The sequence below is a fragment of the Lutra lutra genome, chromosome 13 (genome assembly GCF_902655055.1).
Source record: "Lutra lutra chromosome 13, mLutLut1.2, whole genome shotgun sequence".
In the NCBI taxonomy this organism is placed as follows: Eukaryota; Metazoa; Chordata; class Mammalia; order Carnivora; family Mustelidae; genus Lutra; species Lutra lutra.
Window position 1 is genome coordinate 50,653,186 of NC_062290.1, and position 18,790 is coordinate 50,671,975.

The following is an 18,790-nucleotide window of genomic DNA, read 5'->3' on the forward strand; positions in this document are numbered from 1 at the left end:
AAAAAGAGAGTTGAGAAATTTGGGGAGGATGTTTATAAGGAATAGAAGTGGATCTTCCACTCTTAGCATACTTCTCTTTCTGTGATTAAAGGAAGACTATCCAAAGAGAGGAGTTAATTCTTCCTTCTTCTGGTTTCTTACCTAATTTCATTTTTATGAGAATATGACTGATGCACCTGGCCTTCCCAGTGCACCTAACCTGAGGGATCATGGGGAAGTATAGGGTGCACAGTGGACATAGGAGAGACTGGGTGGGATTCTTACATCCCCCCCTCCACAAATGCATACAGTATCACACTTTACTGATAGCTTATTCTTATAAGAATATCAAGGCTTCCTGAGCCTATCCAGATCCCTGAAGGACCATTTACCATTCTGCATACATCATAGCATGGGAAATTCCAACTGAAGCAATATTGCAAATGTGATTTATTATAATCTTGTACATGTCTGTGTTTTATAGCACTTTAATGCACGCTTCTACTATATTGTCCATGTTTCTGTATTGAAGTTATTTTATTGCATATATTTCTTTCACCTTCTTTACTATAAAGTTCAGGAAAGTAAGACATTTGCTTATGTTTTTGTTTGTTTTAAAATTTCAGTCTGTGCCCTTATCCATTCAACATTCATTTAACAAGTTCTACAGGACAAATAGAGCTAAAAAATAAATAAAACATGATCCCTTCCCTCTAGAATCTCATATTGGTGAGCTGTTTTGAGCACTTACTATGTGCCAGAGGCATTATTGCTTTTCATTTAAACATTAACCTTAAGGAGGAAATATTTTATCCCATTTTATGTAGATAGACACCAAGAATCAAAAAGAATTCCAACAAAGGGCTTTCTGGAAGCAGTCCCAGAGAGTTGAGAATGAACTGCTTATAAAGAGAAATCTAAAAATATATAGAAAAAGAGAAAGTAAATTCAGAAAAGTTGGAAAAAAAAGATGAAACACACACACACACACATACACACGCGTGCACACACACACACACACCCCCTAGAAAAAATGAGCCTAAATGGGTTATCTGAAGTTTTTGCTTTATTTAGCATGCTGTCAAGGTGGTAAATTAGCAGATAGAAAGCTATTTCAGAGAAACACCTGTCTAGAAATTAAACAAGAACCTTGGTGTATAGGTCTATTTAACCCAAACTATACTATAATTGCCAGTTCCAAAGTTGTGAGATTAAGGGGCAGATATTTCTCATATCTTTTTGCTGGTCTTTAGATAGTGTTTTCACACCATATAAATAAGTAACCAAAGAGCATCTATATATGTAATTGACATGCATTTGAGCAAATTAAGTCTATTTACTTCATAACTTAGTAATAGTACAAGAAATTAGAAATGTCAAATCACTTATTCCATTTCTACTGTTATTCAGCTGATGGTGCCATACCAAAAATGTATTTTTTTTCCAATTTCTAGGTCTTCAAATCTTGAACTCTTAGCACTTTGTAGAGATTTCAGATTAAAGACCATTTAAAATGTCCCTTTATTTGGAAAGTAATTAATAATGACACTGATTCATCCCAAACAATGAGGTACTGTATGTCTATGATGTCCTTGTTGATATATCTTAAGAACAAGGATAACACTTTTATATATTTATTTTAGTTTTATAGAACTGTGAAATCGTTGGATTCTTTACAACCATCTGCTTCTGTCAATGGTCTTTTTTCTGTCACTTCCCCCATAATTGCTCCCATTTATTGATAAGTACTATATTAAAAGCAGAAAGCTAAGTATACAAGTTTTACCTTCTCATATCATACATGAGAACAATTAGCAGTGTCTTTACGCATTATCAGGAAGACACTAAGATAAAGTTCAAAGAAAAAAAAAAAAAGAAAGCCCAATCTTTGGATTTAACTCATCTGAGTCCAAATCCATTTTGGCATTTTTTATCTTTAAGGCCTTGTGAAAGTTATTTAAACTTATGAGCCTCTGATTTTTTAATAATGTCACTATTCTGTTTTGTGAGAGATGTATAAGATACATGCAGAGTTCCTGGCCTACTACTATCAGACCCAAGTAGTTGCTAAGTGAATGGTAATTCCCACCTTTTCCTCAGACCTCACTTCTGAGCCATTGTATCTGCTCTTTAAAGAGCCATTATATAGGAGCATTCCCTCTTGCATTTGGAGAAAGCAGAGGACATTTGGACTACTCAGGGATTTAGGACTTCTGCATTCAGCTTTTGCCTATTCTGTGCTCTTTTAAGTACAAAGTGGACCCTGACCTTGGATATAAGACAGTATATTTAAAAGCACCAGAGAACCTGGCCCTGAATATTTATCAGCTCAGTCTTAAATAACAACCACTGGATTCCACAGAAAGAGGATTCTGCTAGCTTCCTAAACTTGGGAAAGATGCATGATTGATCTGTGTGGTTTCCTAAGTCAGTAAAATGAAGCATTTCTAACATGCAAGGCACTGCTCCTTTTTCCAGAGCACCTAACAAATATCTGATCCATTATGAAGCTCCTTTCTTCTGGGATGGGGACTCAAAATTCTGTTCAACACGGCATTTCTGTTGGAGATGTAAGTTGATTGTTATTTGTCACTGCTTGGGTTATATATTTCTTTAACTCCCTTCCAATTTTTAATCGCACATTCTATGATTATTATTATAATGAGACCCATTCGTTATACTACGTTAGAGTTACATCCTCAAGGGTCAATCGAGTGCATATGGCTTTTTGTCCCAGCCTACTGTGCTTTTTTAGTCTTCTGTTTGCTCTATAAATATAAAGATTATTAGCCATAAAGCAGTCAAAATTTGGGGAATGGCTGCCAAAAATCATGATTAGTTTTATAATCAATGATCTATAGTCCTTCTTCTGGCAGTAATTAGACAAAATAATTCATGCTTGTGGAAATAATAAAACCATGTCTTATAAAGAGGAAAAAATTCCTGTCTTTTTTCTCCATAGAAGAATAGCATTCAAGTAACTGAAACAGTGGTATGAAATCACTGTGATATAAAATTTAACAAGGACAAGGACTTCTCAGAAGTTATCCTTATCTTTTACCCACTATAGTTTATAACTTTATCATTTAAGCTATTTTTCTGTAGAATCTTCTTAAGTTGTAGGTTTTGGATCAGAATAATCAGGAGAGGTAAATATTGGGTTCTCGGAGGTCAGTCTGCCTTGTTTCTATGCAGTGTACAGATCTCTGGATTCTAACAACTCTCTCATGGGTCTATCATGACAGTACCATTGAAAATACTTGTATTACCCTAAAAGTTTTCCATGTTTCAAATATTAATCCCCCAGTCCCTGGGAATCACTGATATTTTCATTGTTTCTATAGTTCTGCCTTTTCCAGAATGCTAAATATTTGGAATCAGATAGTATATAGGCTTTTCAGACTATCTTCTTTATTCATTATTTATTCATTATTTATTCAATATTTATTCAACATTTATTCAATATGCATTGAAAGTTCTAGATCATTTTGTGACTTGATATACCATTTTATTATCGGACTTGATATATCAGATGTATCATGTTCAACTATATGAATGTACCACAGTTTCTTTATGCATCACCGACTGAAGGATAGCTTGGTTGCTTCAATGTAAGCAATTGTGATTAAATCTGCTATAAAAATGTAATCAGGTTTTTGTGTGTATATAACTTTTGAAATAATTTGGACAAATACCTAAGATCATACCTGCTGGATCATATGATAGTCTAGTTTTATAAGAAACTGCCAAACTGTCTTCTGAAATGATGGCACCGTTTTGCATTTTCATTAGCAATGAATGAAAGTTCCTACTTGCTGCATCACATCCTTGTCAGCATTTGGTATTGTCAGAATTTGGATTTTAGCCATACTAATCAGTATGTAGCAGTACTCATTTTCTTTCAATTCACAACTCTCTAATAAAAAATGGTGCTGAGCATCTTTTCATAGACTTATTTGTGATCTATGTACCTTCTTCACCGAAGTATGTTCTTTTTTTTTTTAAAGACTTTATTTATGTATTTATTTGATAGAGAGAGAGATCACAAGTAGGCAGAGAGGCAGGCAGAGATGGTGGGGGCAGGGAAGCAGGCTCCCCACTGAGCAGAGAGTCCGACACAGGCCTTGATCCCAGGACCCTGGGACCATGACCTGAGCCGAAGGCAGAGGCCCAACACACTGAGCCACCCAGGCACCCTCTTTTTTTTTTTTAATTGGATTGTATATTTCTTTAATGTTGAGTTTTAAGAGTCTTTGTGTATATTAGATCCAAATTCTTTATCAGATATGTTTTCAAATATTTTCTCCTATCTTGTGCATATCTTTTCATTGTCTTAATAGTGCCTTTGCAGAGCAGATAATTTTAATTTTAATGGAGTCCAACTTACTTTCTTTTTCATGGATTTTACTTTTTATGTTGTATCTGAAAACAAATCATCTAGAGCTAAAGGTTACCTAGATATTCTGTATTATTTTTCTAGAAGTTGTATTGGTTTGCATTTCTAAATTTAGGAATGATGAATCTCTAGCTAACTTTTGTAAAAGGTATAAAATCTATGCCTTTGATTCTTCTATTTTATTTTAATAGTATTAGTGTTGTTTGTTTGTTTGTTTGTTTGTTTTCCTTGACTAGTCTGGATAGAGTGTGATCAATTTTATTTATCTTTTCAAAGAACATGATTTTGATTTTATTGACTTCATAGTTTTCATATTGTCAATTACACTTTGTTCTCCCTTAATTTGTATTATTTTCTGTTTGCTTTAAGCTTCATTTTTTTTTTCTCTCGTGTTCTAAGATAGCAGCTTAGTTTGTTGGTTTCAGATCTTTTCTTGTCTAGTAAATTAATGCTATAAATTTCTTTCTGATAACTGTTTTTGCTATATTCTACAATTTTTGATGCATTTTGTTTCTATTTTCATTTAATTCAACCTTTAAAATATTTATCTTGAACTGCCTTGACTCATATGTTATTTATAAGTGTGTTGTTTAATCTCAAACTATCTGGGGACTTTTCTCACTATCTTTCTGTCTTTGATTTCTAGGTTAACTCCAGTGTAGCTAGAGAAAATACATTGTATGATTTTTGTGTTTTTAAATATGTTATGATGTGCTTTCTTGACCCAGAACATGGTTTGTCTTGGAGAATACTCCATGTGAACTTGACAGAAATGGGTATCCCACTGTTGTTGGATGGGTATTCTATAAATATCAATTAAATCAAGTTGATTGATAGTGATTTTGGGGTCAAGTGTATCCTTTTTTACATTTTCTACTTGCTGGATCTGAACTACTGTAAGGGGCGTGGAAGTATCTAATTATAATAGTGTCTGTTTCCCTTTAGGGTTCTATTATATTTGTCTCTTGTATTTTGACACCCTGTTGTTAGGTACATACATGTCAAGAATTCTGTGTCGTCTTGGAGAATGGAGCCTGTTATCATTATGTAATTACCCTTTTAATTTCTGGTAATTTTCCTTATTTTGAAATGTGCCTTGTCTGAAACTAATATTGCTTCCCCCAATTTCTTTTGATTGTTGTTAGCATGGTATCTCTTTCTTCTTCCTTTTACTTTGACCTAATGTGTCTTTCTGTATTTTTTTCACTTTAACAAACTCTGTCTTTTAACTGATATGTTTAGATTATGCACACTTAAAGTGATTATTAATATGCCTGAATTAAAATATAGTATGTTTATATCAGTTTCTCATCCTTGTGATTGTTTTTTGCTTATTTTTGTATTTTCCTCTCTTTTTCTGCCTTTTCTGATTTTAATTGGGCACTTATATATTATTCCATTTTCTTTCCTCTCTTAGTAATAAGGATTATACTTCTTTTAAAATGTTTTTAGTGGTATCCAGAGGGTTTGCAACTATATATTTTCAACTATTCTGAGTCTACTTTCAGATAACATTATATAATCTCATGAGTAGTACAGGTACTTAGAGTATTATTCCCAATCCCTCCTTCTACCCCTTATAATATTGCTGTAATTTATTTCACTTATCCGTGTATTAAAATCATGCAATACATCTTTGCTATTATTTGAAAAAAATATTTTGAAAAATCTCTTTGATGAATTGAGAATAAGAAAAATTAAAGATTTCATTTTAACCTTTATTTATTCCTTCTCTGAACTCTTCCTTCTTTGATATATGTTTCTGATCACATCATTTTCCTTCTTCTTGAAAAACTTCTTGTAACATTTTTTACAGATCATGTGTGCTGAATTCACTCAATTTTTGTCTGTCTTAAAATGCCTTTATTTCTTAGTCACTTTTGAAAGGTGATTTCACTGTAATATAGAAGTTGAACTGGTATTTGTTATGACTGTTGTTTTTCTTTCCACACATTAAGTATATCACTCCAACTTCTTGCTTGCATGGTTTCTTATGAGTCCACTATTATCTTCCTTGTTCCTCTATAGGTAAAGTGTTTTATTTCTCTGGCTTCATTCAAGATTTTCTCTTTGTCTTTGGTTTTCTGTTGTTTGAATTTGATTTGCCTGAATGCAGTTTTTTTTTTTAAATTTATTCCATTTGAATTTCATTTGTAAAAAACAAACAAGACATGATATATTGAGTAATAGGATATAATGGTTAAAAATAGAGCTTCAGTGTAAGATTGTAAGGAAATGGACTCTGTTTCTTCTGAGAACTCTCAGGTCATATTTCAAATGGTTACTTTTCTCTTACCCTGTCAGAAATGCAAGTGGATTTTTCTTGACTCTTCTTATGATAACCTGCTAGAGTTCTTGATTTAAAGCTCATAAAAGTTTGAGGTTTCCTCTAAGACTAGGCCTTGGGAGTTTCTCACTCTCAAACTAATTCACACTCAACATCCAGCAATTGGTGAAAATTACCATTTAAATGAGCTATCAGTTTATGTTCCCAGAGACATCTGCTTCAGGTGTGCGGGTCTTATCTATGTTTCTCTGTATTTTCCTGTATCTCCAGATGTCTCAGTGGCTGTTTGCCCTTTGACCACAATTTCTGAAGGATCAAGAAAATCATTGATTTTCAGTTCAGGGTTTTTTTTTTCTTATTTTAAGGATGGAGGTGGTGATCTTTATGCTTTTTATATGCCACAGTTGAAACCAGAAATCTGTTGAGTTTGTTTTTAATAGAATGTCTAGTATTTGATGGTTGGCTCTGCACTTTATGGACTCATGTCCATCATTAGAAGTTACAATGTGTTTATTATGTATATCCACCTCATTAAATACTACATGGTTTTTTAAAAAAAGAAAGAGGATAGTTCTAATTACTGGTATAGGGCAAAGAAAAGTGATCTCCAGGATAAATTGTTTTATAAAAAGTAATTTTCAGAAAATTATGTAGTAAATAACAACTTATATAACATAAGGGGGAAATAAGATTCATCTTCATGTTTGTTTATATAAACATAAATAATCTTGAGGAGATATCCAAGAAAATATTAGAAGTACTTACTTACAGGAAGCGAGGATTAAGATGATGAGAGAGACAGAAGGAACAGGGAATGAGGTGGGAATTAGACAGTTCAACATTTTAAACAAAATCTTTACTTTTGGACCTTGTAATTGTATTATGCTCTCATACACACATATGCATGCACACACACAGGCACACACAAATATTCCCTTGAAGATTTCTTTTTCATTTATAAACCTTGGGAAAGTTAACACTGGTTTATAAAGTTAATAATAATGATGAAAGTGTCCTACAGAAGAATATGAGGCTTTTGACATTCTTTATCAACTCTAATCTCTGGTATCTGGGGTCCCACCATCCGCTTGGCCTGGCTTGAATCAGAGACACAAAATAAAGTCTACTTGCCTGAATACTGTAGATTGTTTACAGATGGGAGGATACTTGTAGTTTTAGTACAGATGAATTTGAAATAGCTACTTCTATACATCAGAGTTTCTTTGTTTTATCTTGTTTACCAAATAACAGTATTTTACAGGCCAGGACCTAGGATTAGAAGCCCTTTTACTTTAATTGCGCTCTCTTGGGTAGATAGTGAAAAAAGTCATCTCTTCCAGATAATCCAAACAAACAGTGTTCTAACAAGTTATCAAAATAGTCTGAATACCCATTAGTCTATTTTATTCTTCTCCGACCTTAAGGTTCTTAGTTCAATCTTGAATAAATTTGCTTCTGGATCTCTTAGGTTAAAGTTGAAAAGGAGAAGGAAATGTTCACTTTTTAAATGGTCCACAGTAGTCATTGTGAGAATTTTTTTTTTAAGCACAATTTCCTAAAATTGTTGATATAGTTTCAGATAAGAAAATGTTTATGACACAGTGAAGTGCTTCCATCACCAAATCCCCTGTCAGTGGAGCTTGCCACATTGCCTGAAAGAGTCTATCAACCACTTAAAGTGAGAATGGCAAGTAATTTCTGTCTCATTGTCAAATTAGATCCATTGTGAGTGGCTACAACTAGCAGTGCTGAGACAGATGTTGATACAACACCTTGACTTTAAGATGAGTAAAGTCAGAGTGCTGTGATCTCATTAGTAGGTGAGAGAAGGCATGGTGGAAGAAAAGCCAGGCATCTACCAGCTCCAGTGGAGCTCACAACAGTAAGAAGCTCAGCTTTGTCAACTTTATACATATTAGTAATTGTTGCTAAAATATAAACCTTATAAAATGTATACAAACTAACCATTATTTATTGAGTACTAATTGTATTCCAGGCACTGTGCTAAGAAATTAAAAGGCACTTAGTTAATCTAATCATTACCAGAACCCTATGAGATATTGTCCCCATCTAGTTTATCCACAATGAAATTATTTTCTCTTTAAAATGCCAGTCTTGGGGTGCCTGAGTGGCTCAGTGGGTTAAAGCCTCTGCCTTCAGCTCGGGTCATGATCCCAGCCAGGGTCCTGGGATCAAGCCTGCATCAAGCTCTCTGCTCAGCAGGGAGCCTGCTTCCTCCTCTCTCTGCCTGCCTCTCTGCCTACTTGTGATCTCTGTCTGTCAAATAAATAAATAAAATCTTTAAAATAAAATAAAATGCCAGTCTCAGGGCACCTGGGTGGTGCAGTCAGTTAAGCATCTGACTCTTAATTTCAGCTTATACATGATCTCAGGGTCATGAGATCGAGCCACGTCTGTCTCATGCTCAGTGCACTCTTAAGATTCTCTCCCTTTCCCGCGGTACCCCTCCAAATCAATCAATCAATCAATCTTTTTTTTAATGCTAGTCTTAACAATAATATTCATTTAAAACTTTTTTTTTAAACAGGAAAGTAGTTAACTACTACTTTACTAATAGTGTTAATCCTGTTTAAGATATAATTGTTCTTAAATATATATAGAAACAACTACTCTATGTTTCAATAAGTTTACTAAATGTGTTATATAATGTTTGCAGAGTATCTGAATTATCCAACCTACTTTTCAGAGTTTAATAAATTTTCATGATTTTTATACATTCTAAAACAGTATTGTATTGAAACAAATTTACAGTATTTTAAAGTAATTTTAACAAGAAATTTTAAATTAAATATTTTTACTATAATATTGGCTTAAATAATATTTGTACTGATGAAAGAAATCAACACACTAACTAAATAGAAGGAAAAAAAAAAGAAGAAATGGGAAACAAAAAGCTAACTATGAAGGAGAAGGAAAGGTGTCTCAAAATCTATAATGGAATATGCACATCTCCCCTTGGTTGTTTAAAAGAATTCCCACCATAACCTTTATTCCATTAAAAAGGGTAAGTATTATGACATAGGACAGGTGGTGTGTTAATGTCTTTGATCATAAAATAAACTAAATTTCTATTGCAGAAGAAACTATTGGAAATGTAATGAAAACATAATGAAGTCAACATTCTTGCTTACCAAGTGGGACTTTGCAGAACAGTTAATTGAATGTCAGTGTAAAATGTTGACAGACAGAGAACAGAATGGAGGGAAAGACTTTAAGGGAGAATGATTTTTATCTAAGCATTTATATTTTCAAAAGTAGCTTTCACCATCTGGATATTTGCAGTCATGTAGATAAAACATATAGTTGGATGAGCTTTTGGTTTTAATCTAGATTTTCCTGTATCCTCTATGGTACTTAGACAGAATTGGACACTCAATAGACAGTCAATAAATACTCACTGATTAATATTTGCTATCCTCTACAACGAATCACAGGTTCTCTCTCAAACTGAATCTGTTTTGAAAATTAAGACATAAAATGTCAGCCTGCTTTTCTCTTTTCATTTCTTTTACATGTTTGAAAATAGAGGGGTTTCACCAGTTTTGAGTTTTATTTAGATATAATCATATACATAAAATTCATCATTTTAAATACACAACTAAATGTTTTCTTATTCCATTTACAACCACCCCTGCAGGCATCAGCTTTTGAGTATTTTGTTTCCCTTGAAAGAGACCCCACTCCCAGTAGCAGTCAAACTTGATTCCTCCCTATGCTCCACCATTGTCCGTCCTAGGCAACTACCAATCTACTTTCTGTGTGCGTAAATTTGCCTCTGTTTGATATTTCATATGGAAGGAATCATGAAGACTGTGGTCTTTGTGACTATTGTTCACTTAGCATAGTATTTCAACGTTCCTCCATGTTATAACTTGTATCATTTACTTGTTTTGCCAAATAGTATCCCACTGTATGAATATACCACATTTTATTTGTTCATCAGCTGATAGATGTTTTTGGCTTATGAATGCTGCTGTAAACATTGGCATACACGTTTTTGTGTGAATGTATACTTTCACCTTCCTGGGTATATTCTCAGGAATATAATTGCTGAGTCTTACGGCAACTATATTAAACCTCTTCAGGAACTACTAGAGAGTTTTCCAAAGGAGCTACACTATTTTAAAATCCCACCAGTAGTATGTGAGAGTTCTAATTTCTGCTGTAGTATAGGCCAGTGGTGCCTGGAGACTTTTTTTCCTACAAGTAGAGGCTGAGTGGGGGAAGAGAGACTCAATTTTCTAAGCCTGTTCTGTTTGTCTGGTGTTAAAACTTCTGTAACATGGGACTGGCAGAGGATGAGAAAGGCCAGCAGCCTGACCTTTCTGGGGTGAAACCATAGCTCCAGACTGAGAACTGTGAGAAAGGGAACTCCTGTCTTCTTGGCTATACATCCTGGAAGCAGAGTTTCTAGAACACAGATGAGTGAAGGGAAGGAGTGACCCAAATGCCACAGACTCTCCCTATTATTACCAATATTAAATAGACTTTCTTTAATAGATGTCTCCATTCTCTGTGTGTCTTTAAGATAATTTCCAGGGACTTTGAATGATTTTTTCCTTTGTATATATAGTTTCAACAGTTAAATTGTTTTACTGTGCAGAACAACTGTGAAGGTCTTTACTCATCTGCTCTGGATGTTCTCCCTACCTTCATTCTTTTAAGTCACTGTTTCCTCTTCTGATACTTTTCACTGGAAGTAGTTTCTCCAAACTTGTTGCCTAACACTTAATGAGCTACCATATATGATATTTATACCTCACTGACTTCTCATCAGAAACAATAGAGCCTAGAAAAGATTCAATAAGGCATTATATATCAAGTGGAAACACTATTCAAAAGGAAGGTGTATAAAGACATTTTTAGAAAAAAAGAAAAGTGAAAGTTTTTTTGTTTTTTTGTTGTTTTTGCCAACATACCTGCATTTCAATAAGTAATAAGTTTTTCAGGCTAAAGGGAAATAACAGTAGATGGAAACTTAGATCTTTTGTAGTGAATGAAAACCATTGGAAATAGGAAATACATAGCAAATGGTAAGAATATATCTTCATTTATTTAAAATACATGTGACTGCTTTAAGTAAAACTTACAGCATTATCTTGAGATATCTAAGAATGTATATAGATGTGACACATATGACCACATTAGCATAAATTGTGGAGTGGAGGTAAATGTACCTACAATATTGCAAGATTTTTACATTTTATGTGAGGTTCTATAATATTAACTCCAAAGGGACTATGAGGAGTTAACAAGGAATAGGGCAATTCCTAGCACAAACACTAAAATATTCATGCAAAGAAATGTAACTAAAAAGCCAACTGATAAATAAATTACAAATTCAAAAGATTCCAAATAATAATAATAAAAAAAGATAAAAGGAAAGAGAAACAATAAACAAAGGGGAAAAACAGAAAGCAAAATTTATAAACCTAAATCACATATTAGTATTACTCTATATATTAATGGAATGAACACACAAATAAAAGGTGGAGAATATCAGAATGGATAAAATACAAGTTGCAACTCTAAACTGTCTATAAGATTGCACTTTCAATATAAAGACATTTGGAGGTTGAAAATAACTGGATGGAAAAAGGTAATGTAGAAATTGTGTAAGCATAAAAAGATTAGGATGGCTCTGTTAATATTAATTAAAATAGACTTCAAGACCAAGTAACTTGTATGATTAAAGCAAAAGAGGGATATTTTATAACAATTAAATGGTCAATTTGTCAGAAAGAGAAAACAGTAAGTATCTGTTTCATAAGAAAATTTCAAAATTATTTGGCAGAAATAAATGAAGACATAGATAATCCAAGAAGCATGCTAGAAAAATCCCTTCTTTCTGCAACTAAGAACTTCTAAGGAGAAAGACCAGTGAGATATAAAGGTTCTAAACATCTCTGTCAACCACCAGAATCAATATTCACAGAACACCATATTCAACAATTGCACATATATACTTTTTGAGGCACACATGGCAAATTCACAGGATACACACTATATGCTGAGCCACAAAACAAATCTAAATCAATTTTTTAAAAATTGACCTCAAAGTATGTTTTCTAACCATAATACCATTAAACCTAAAATTTATAACAAAATATTTCTAAAACCCCAAATATTTGGATATTAAAGTATATACTTTAAATAACCCACAGGTCAAATAAAAATTCACACAAGAAATTTAAAAAGTATTTTTGACTGAATGAGAACGAAAATACAACATTAATATTTACAGAATCCAGCTAAAAATACTTTGCAGAAAGTGTTTAGCTTTAAATGCTTATATTAAAAAAAAAGATTTATGTTCTAAAATTCCACTATAAAAGCTAGGGGGAGAAAAAACAACAAAGAAATCTAAAATGATAAAAGGAGGGGCGCCTGGGTGGCTCAGTGGGTTAAGCCGCTGCCTTTGGCTCAGGTCATGATCTCGGGGTCCTGGAATCGAGTCCCGCATCAGGCTCTCTGCTCGGCAGGGAGCCTGCTTCCCTCTCTCCCTCTCTGCCTGCCTCTCCGTCTACTTGTGATCTCTCTCTGTCAAATAAATAAATAAATAAATCTTTAAAAAAAATAAATAAAATGATAAAAGGAAATAAGGACAGAAACCAACATAGAAAATAATAATAATAGCCTGTATAATTTTATTATCATAAACCAACAAAGACATATTTTGAAAGATTTCATTTGTTTATTTGAGAGTAAGAGAGGGCTTGAGCAGGGGGGAGGGGGGGAGGGGCAAAGAGAATCTCCAAGCAGACTCCACACTTAGTGTGGAGCTCAATGAGGGGCTCGATCTCACAACCCTGAGATCATGACGTGAGCCAAAACCAAGAGTCGGATGCTTAACCAACTAAGCCACCCAGGTGTACCCCCCCAGACAAACACATTTTTTAGAAAAAGAAAATTGCAGAATAAAATTCCTCATGCATATCAAAGCAAAATTCCTTAATGACATATTAGTAATAAAGGCAGGAAGATCACACAATAAAGTCAGAAATGAATATCAAGAATACATGTCCTGGGCACCTGGGTGGCTCAGTGGGTTAAGCCTCTGCCTTCAGCTCAGGTCATGATCTCAGGGTTCTGGGATTGAGTCCCGCGTTGGGCTCTCTGCTCAGCGGGGAGCCCGCTTCCTCTCTCTCTCTGCCTGTCTCTCTGCCTACTTGTGATCTCTCTCTCTCTCTGTCAAATAAATAAACAAATAAATAAAATCTTCAAAGAAAAAAAAAAAGAATACGTGTCCTTAAGGAACAGACAGTGATTTAAAGATAACTCCAATGTCCTCTGCTCTCATTGGATCTGAGGCTGTGGAGAGTATGTTTGGTAGAAAGTGTGATTGGGTTTTACAAGCTGTTAAGACAGTAATTGTGAAAACTGAAATATTGGATATATTATTAATGGGAGATGTTGAATGTGGGAGACTGAAAATGACCTTCCAGTAAATGGGAAATTCTAGAGAAAAGCCTACAGAAGAATTAGAGAAATGATGATAGGATTCGTCATGATTAAATAAAAAAAAAATCTCAATGTTCTTCTAGTGGGTCAGGCCCAGTTTACCTGAAGTCAGTTTTTTAAGAAACTAATTCTGGAGTTTTAACGTGAGCACACAGACTCACATAAAATAAGCTTTCAAATAGAAGAACATTAATAGATATTAATAATTTATTTGTTAAAAATTTTCCCACATCGGGGCTCCTGGGTGGCTCAGTGAGGTAAAGGCTCTGCCTTCGGCTCAGGTCATGATCCTAGGATCCTGGAATCGAGCCCCACATTGGGCTCTCTGCTCAGCAGGGAGCCTGCTTTCTCCTCTCTCTTTCTGCTTGCCTCTCTGCCTCCTTGTGATCTCTTTCTGTCAAATAAATAAATAAAATCTGTAAAAAAAAAATTTTTCCCACATCATGACTCTCAGGGACCTGAACATGTGAAAGGATATAACGTAGAGTGGATACCCCAAAGTCTCCTGGTGAAATTTGTCTGAAAAACAGAGTAAATGAATACCTGTAAGGAGTTTGGAATTTTAAATTATGTCCCCATTTCCTGAAAATTTCTGGTTTGGGGGCACCTGGGTGGCTCAGTCAGTTAAGCTTAAGTATCTTACTTTTGGTTTTGGCTCAGGTCATGATATTAGGGTCCTGGCATTGAAACCTGCTTCAAGCTCCGTGCTCTGCAGAGTTTGCTTGTCCCTATTCCTCTCCCCCTGCTCCCCCCCCCTTTCTTTCTCTCTCAAATAAATAAGTAAAATCTTTAAAAATAAAAGCATAAAAAAATGAAATCTCTGGTTTTATTCTAAGAGACTTTGCTTTCTAATCAGTATATTCTATTAGTATATAAAGAGTAATATTTTTATTTGATTTACTAATTAAGTAATTCTCTCACCAGATCTTCAAGTAAAGTGCAATTTCAGGATGCTGTCCCATTTTCATCTGATGACATACCTGGACAGCTGCTACTCTCCCACATGCTTCTAGGAGTGTTTATACATTGCCTAAGAAACACCTGAAACAATGCCCAGATATTTCAGGAAAGCAGAATAAAGGGAGGACATTATAAATTAGGGCTATGCAGTGCTTTAATGAGCTGCTCTGAGACTGAAGACCATTTGTTCTATTATTTTTTTCATCCTCAGTGTTAGACAGACATGAGTTCTCAATATGCACATTTAACAGTTTTTCTACTAACACTTGTCCCAGTAGCTCATTGACATGTTGTGTCAAGTGCATTTTAAGGTTAAACTTTACCTTCAACCCAAGCTTTTAATTTAGTGAGTCTAGAAAACATCCAGCAGGTACATATTTGGAAATGGAGCCTCTATTTACATCATGTACATATGACAAGCAATAGATCTACCCTTAAGGACGAGAACACTGAAGCGATGTTTTACTACTTTTTATTTTGTATTACAGTGAAATGTATCATTATTAGAGTAAATTATTGTGAAAATACAGATATTTCCATAACTCCACTGTAGTTTATTCATATTTACAATTGTAATAAATCTTTCCAAACCCAGCTGTAATAACCTGATTGAGGCAAAAAAGAATTGCAGAAGAATGGCATCAGCAGAGTTGCCACAATTTTATTGCAACATGTAGAAGCAAAGTATAATTATGCAGTAAAAATAACCTTAAAGAATTATGAGCCAGGTTTACTGATTAAGACATTAATGCCTTCGATATATGAGCAGTCTGGGTAGTTTTAGTTATGTAAGGCAGTTCCTCAGTTCCACAATAAGAATTGTAAGTCATTGGTTATAAGGAATTCACTAAATAAAGCCCAAACATTTAGCTTTCATTACAGTCTATCCAGTTGAAAGGAATGCTGTACTAATTAGTTAAGACCCAATGGCAAGGGTCTTTTTACTTTGTTGATGGGCTATTTTTGCAATGCTGAGATGCCTTTGGGGGGTCATCCCTCCAGAATTGCTGTGTCAACCTCCTGACTTCAGTTCGTTTTCCTCTTTGGCCTCACCAGAGCCAAGTGATTACCTTTATCACAGAGTTTATCCCACTTGGTTGTAATTTTCTTACCAAAAGCCTGGCTCCTCCACCAGCCAGAGTACAAATCTGCAGTGTTCTTTTGTGTGTCACTACCATGGTGCCAGCAAATTAGGAAATGTGCACAGAAAGAATGGAGCAAGCATTATGTCAATGTAGGAAATATATATTTGTTCTAGATGCATCACCAAGGAGATTTTGGCATTTGTGGTGTTTTTAGACAACTTCAGTCAGTTTACTTAGCCAGGGACTATATCTTGCATTTCCTTCTCCCCCAGACCCTATTCCCTGCTCCATCCCCAGCTGAGGGAGCAAGCCCCTGGTAGCTATAACAAGGAGCCCCACAGTTGCACCAGCCCTAGCTGATTAAATGCCCACACCCTGATGGGTTCCTCAAAATGACCTGGTCATTCTCTTCTGGGAATTTGAAATTGAGATTTAGCACTAATTAGAAAGTATCTGTGTGTAACTGGAGTTTTAATGTAGGGAATTAAAACTGCAGACCAGCAATATGCTGGAGAATACTGAGAATATGGAAAAGAAGAAAAGCCAGAGCCCAGAGTGAGGGAAGTGGCCAGAATGAAGCGGAGAGAAAGGCAGGGATTATTTGCTCAGATCTTCAAAAATTTATTTTAGTCCTTATATTAGTCAGGTTTCTCCAGAGAAATATATATATTTCTACATTACCTATTATATGTCATACATATAAATATTGTATATATAGGTTATTTCTCATAATAGAGAGAGATTTGTTATGAGAAATTGGCTGACTTGATTGTGGAGGCTGAGAAGTCCTATGATCTGCCATCTGTAAGCCAGAGACCCAGGAAAGCTGGTGGTAATAGTTCCAGTCTACATCTGGAGAGCTGATAGTGTAAATTCAAGTCCAAAGGAAAGAGAAGATAAGATGAGATGTCCCAGTTTAAGCAGGCAGGCAGGAGGACGACAGATCCTTTCTTTTTCCACTTTTTGTTCTATTCAGTCCCTCTATTAGATGTTGCTCACCTACACTGGGGAAGGTTGTCTAATCCACTGTATCTACCAACTGCTGATCACTGATCTCATCCAGAAATGGCTCAAAGATATACCTTCAAATAATGTTTAATCTGGGCACTCTGTGACTCAGTATATTGATATATAAAACAAACCAGTATAATCCTATCTTGAGATCACATGTGTTTCTTCTCTTGCTTTCAGTGAAACATTCTGTCTTATATTGATTGGCTGTATGGCTTCATCAAAAGGGGTTTTGTTACCAGTAATGAAATGTTTTAACTAACATACCATCACTTACTACTTTTAGTTCACTGTGTCAACAATTGACGAGCTGTAATTCTCAACCAAATGATTTTTCCTCATTATTTTGTGCTGCTACCAGGTCATAATAGGTGGTTTTAACACAGGCACAATGATGGCACAGTTTAAATCCTAGTCATGCAAAGGAAGAGGGAGTGGGGTTGTCTGCTTAGCATATTTTTAATCATTGTGTTATTTCAATGAAGATCAAATTATTTGTTTAAATAACTGAACTTCATTTCAACAGGTAAAACGCCCTTCTCTGAGTAGAAGCTTTAAAAAATTATCTGCCTTTAGAGGCAAGTCAGTATGTTAACCACTGAGCATGTTTCAACATTTATGGTACTCTCCCAAACCACATATTAAGTTTTCACTTTTCACTGCTGACATCTGTGAAAGGGGGAGTAACCAGAAGCAAGTGGCAATATCAAGGTTTTTGAAATGAACTGAGGCTTTCATACATAAATCCTAACCCCTACCAACTCCTACCCTTGCTGCGATAACCTTACTTGGCGTGTTTCTTTATAATTCCTATGCTGCTGTGATCACTTTGCTTATAAAGAGCCTGTCTTAATCAAAAACTTAATGAATTGACAAAATTGATGGTAGGGAGAAGGAATATGTGATCTGTGTTTTTTCATGATTTCAAAATTTATGCAGGATTCTTAATATTTTAGGGAACTTAGATATCATGGAATACAATCAACTCATATTATAGATGAAGAAACAGAGGCCCAGAGATCAACCCAAGATTAAAAGTTAATCAAAATCTGCCATTGAACAGTGCGGAGGTCCTGAATTAATGTCTGATATGCCACTGTGGTTATTTTAGGTATATCAATTTGGCAAAAACTCTATTTATTAATAGGGAAAACATATTTGTGGTAAATGGAAAGTATTCTTCCTAAATCAACCTTGAAATGTCCCAAGGCATTTAATTTTTTTTTAGAAGATTTTATTTATTTGAGAGAGAGAAACAGCATGAGCAGTAGGGTGAGGGAGAAGTAGGTTCCCTGCTGAGCAGGGAGCCCAATGTGGGGGTCCATGCAGGGCTCAACCAACCTGAGCCAAAGGCAGACACTTAACTGACTGAGCCATCCAGGTGTCCCAATAACCTGAAGCATTTAAAAGAGTATGTGAGGGATGCCTGGTTGGCTCAATCATTAAGCGTCTGCCTTTGGCTCAGGTCATGATCCTGGGGTCCTGGGATCGAGCCCCACATCGGGCTCCCTGCTCCATGGGAAGCCTGCTTCTCACTCTCCCACTCCCCCTTCTTGTGTTCCCTCTCTTGCTGTCTCTCTCTGTGTTGAA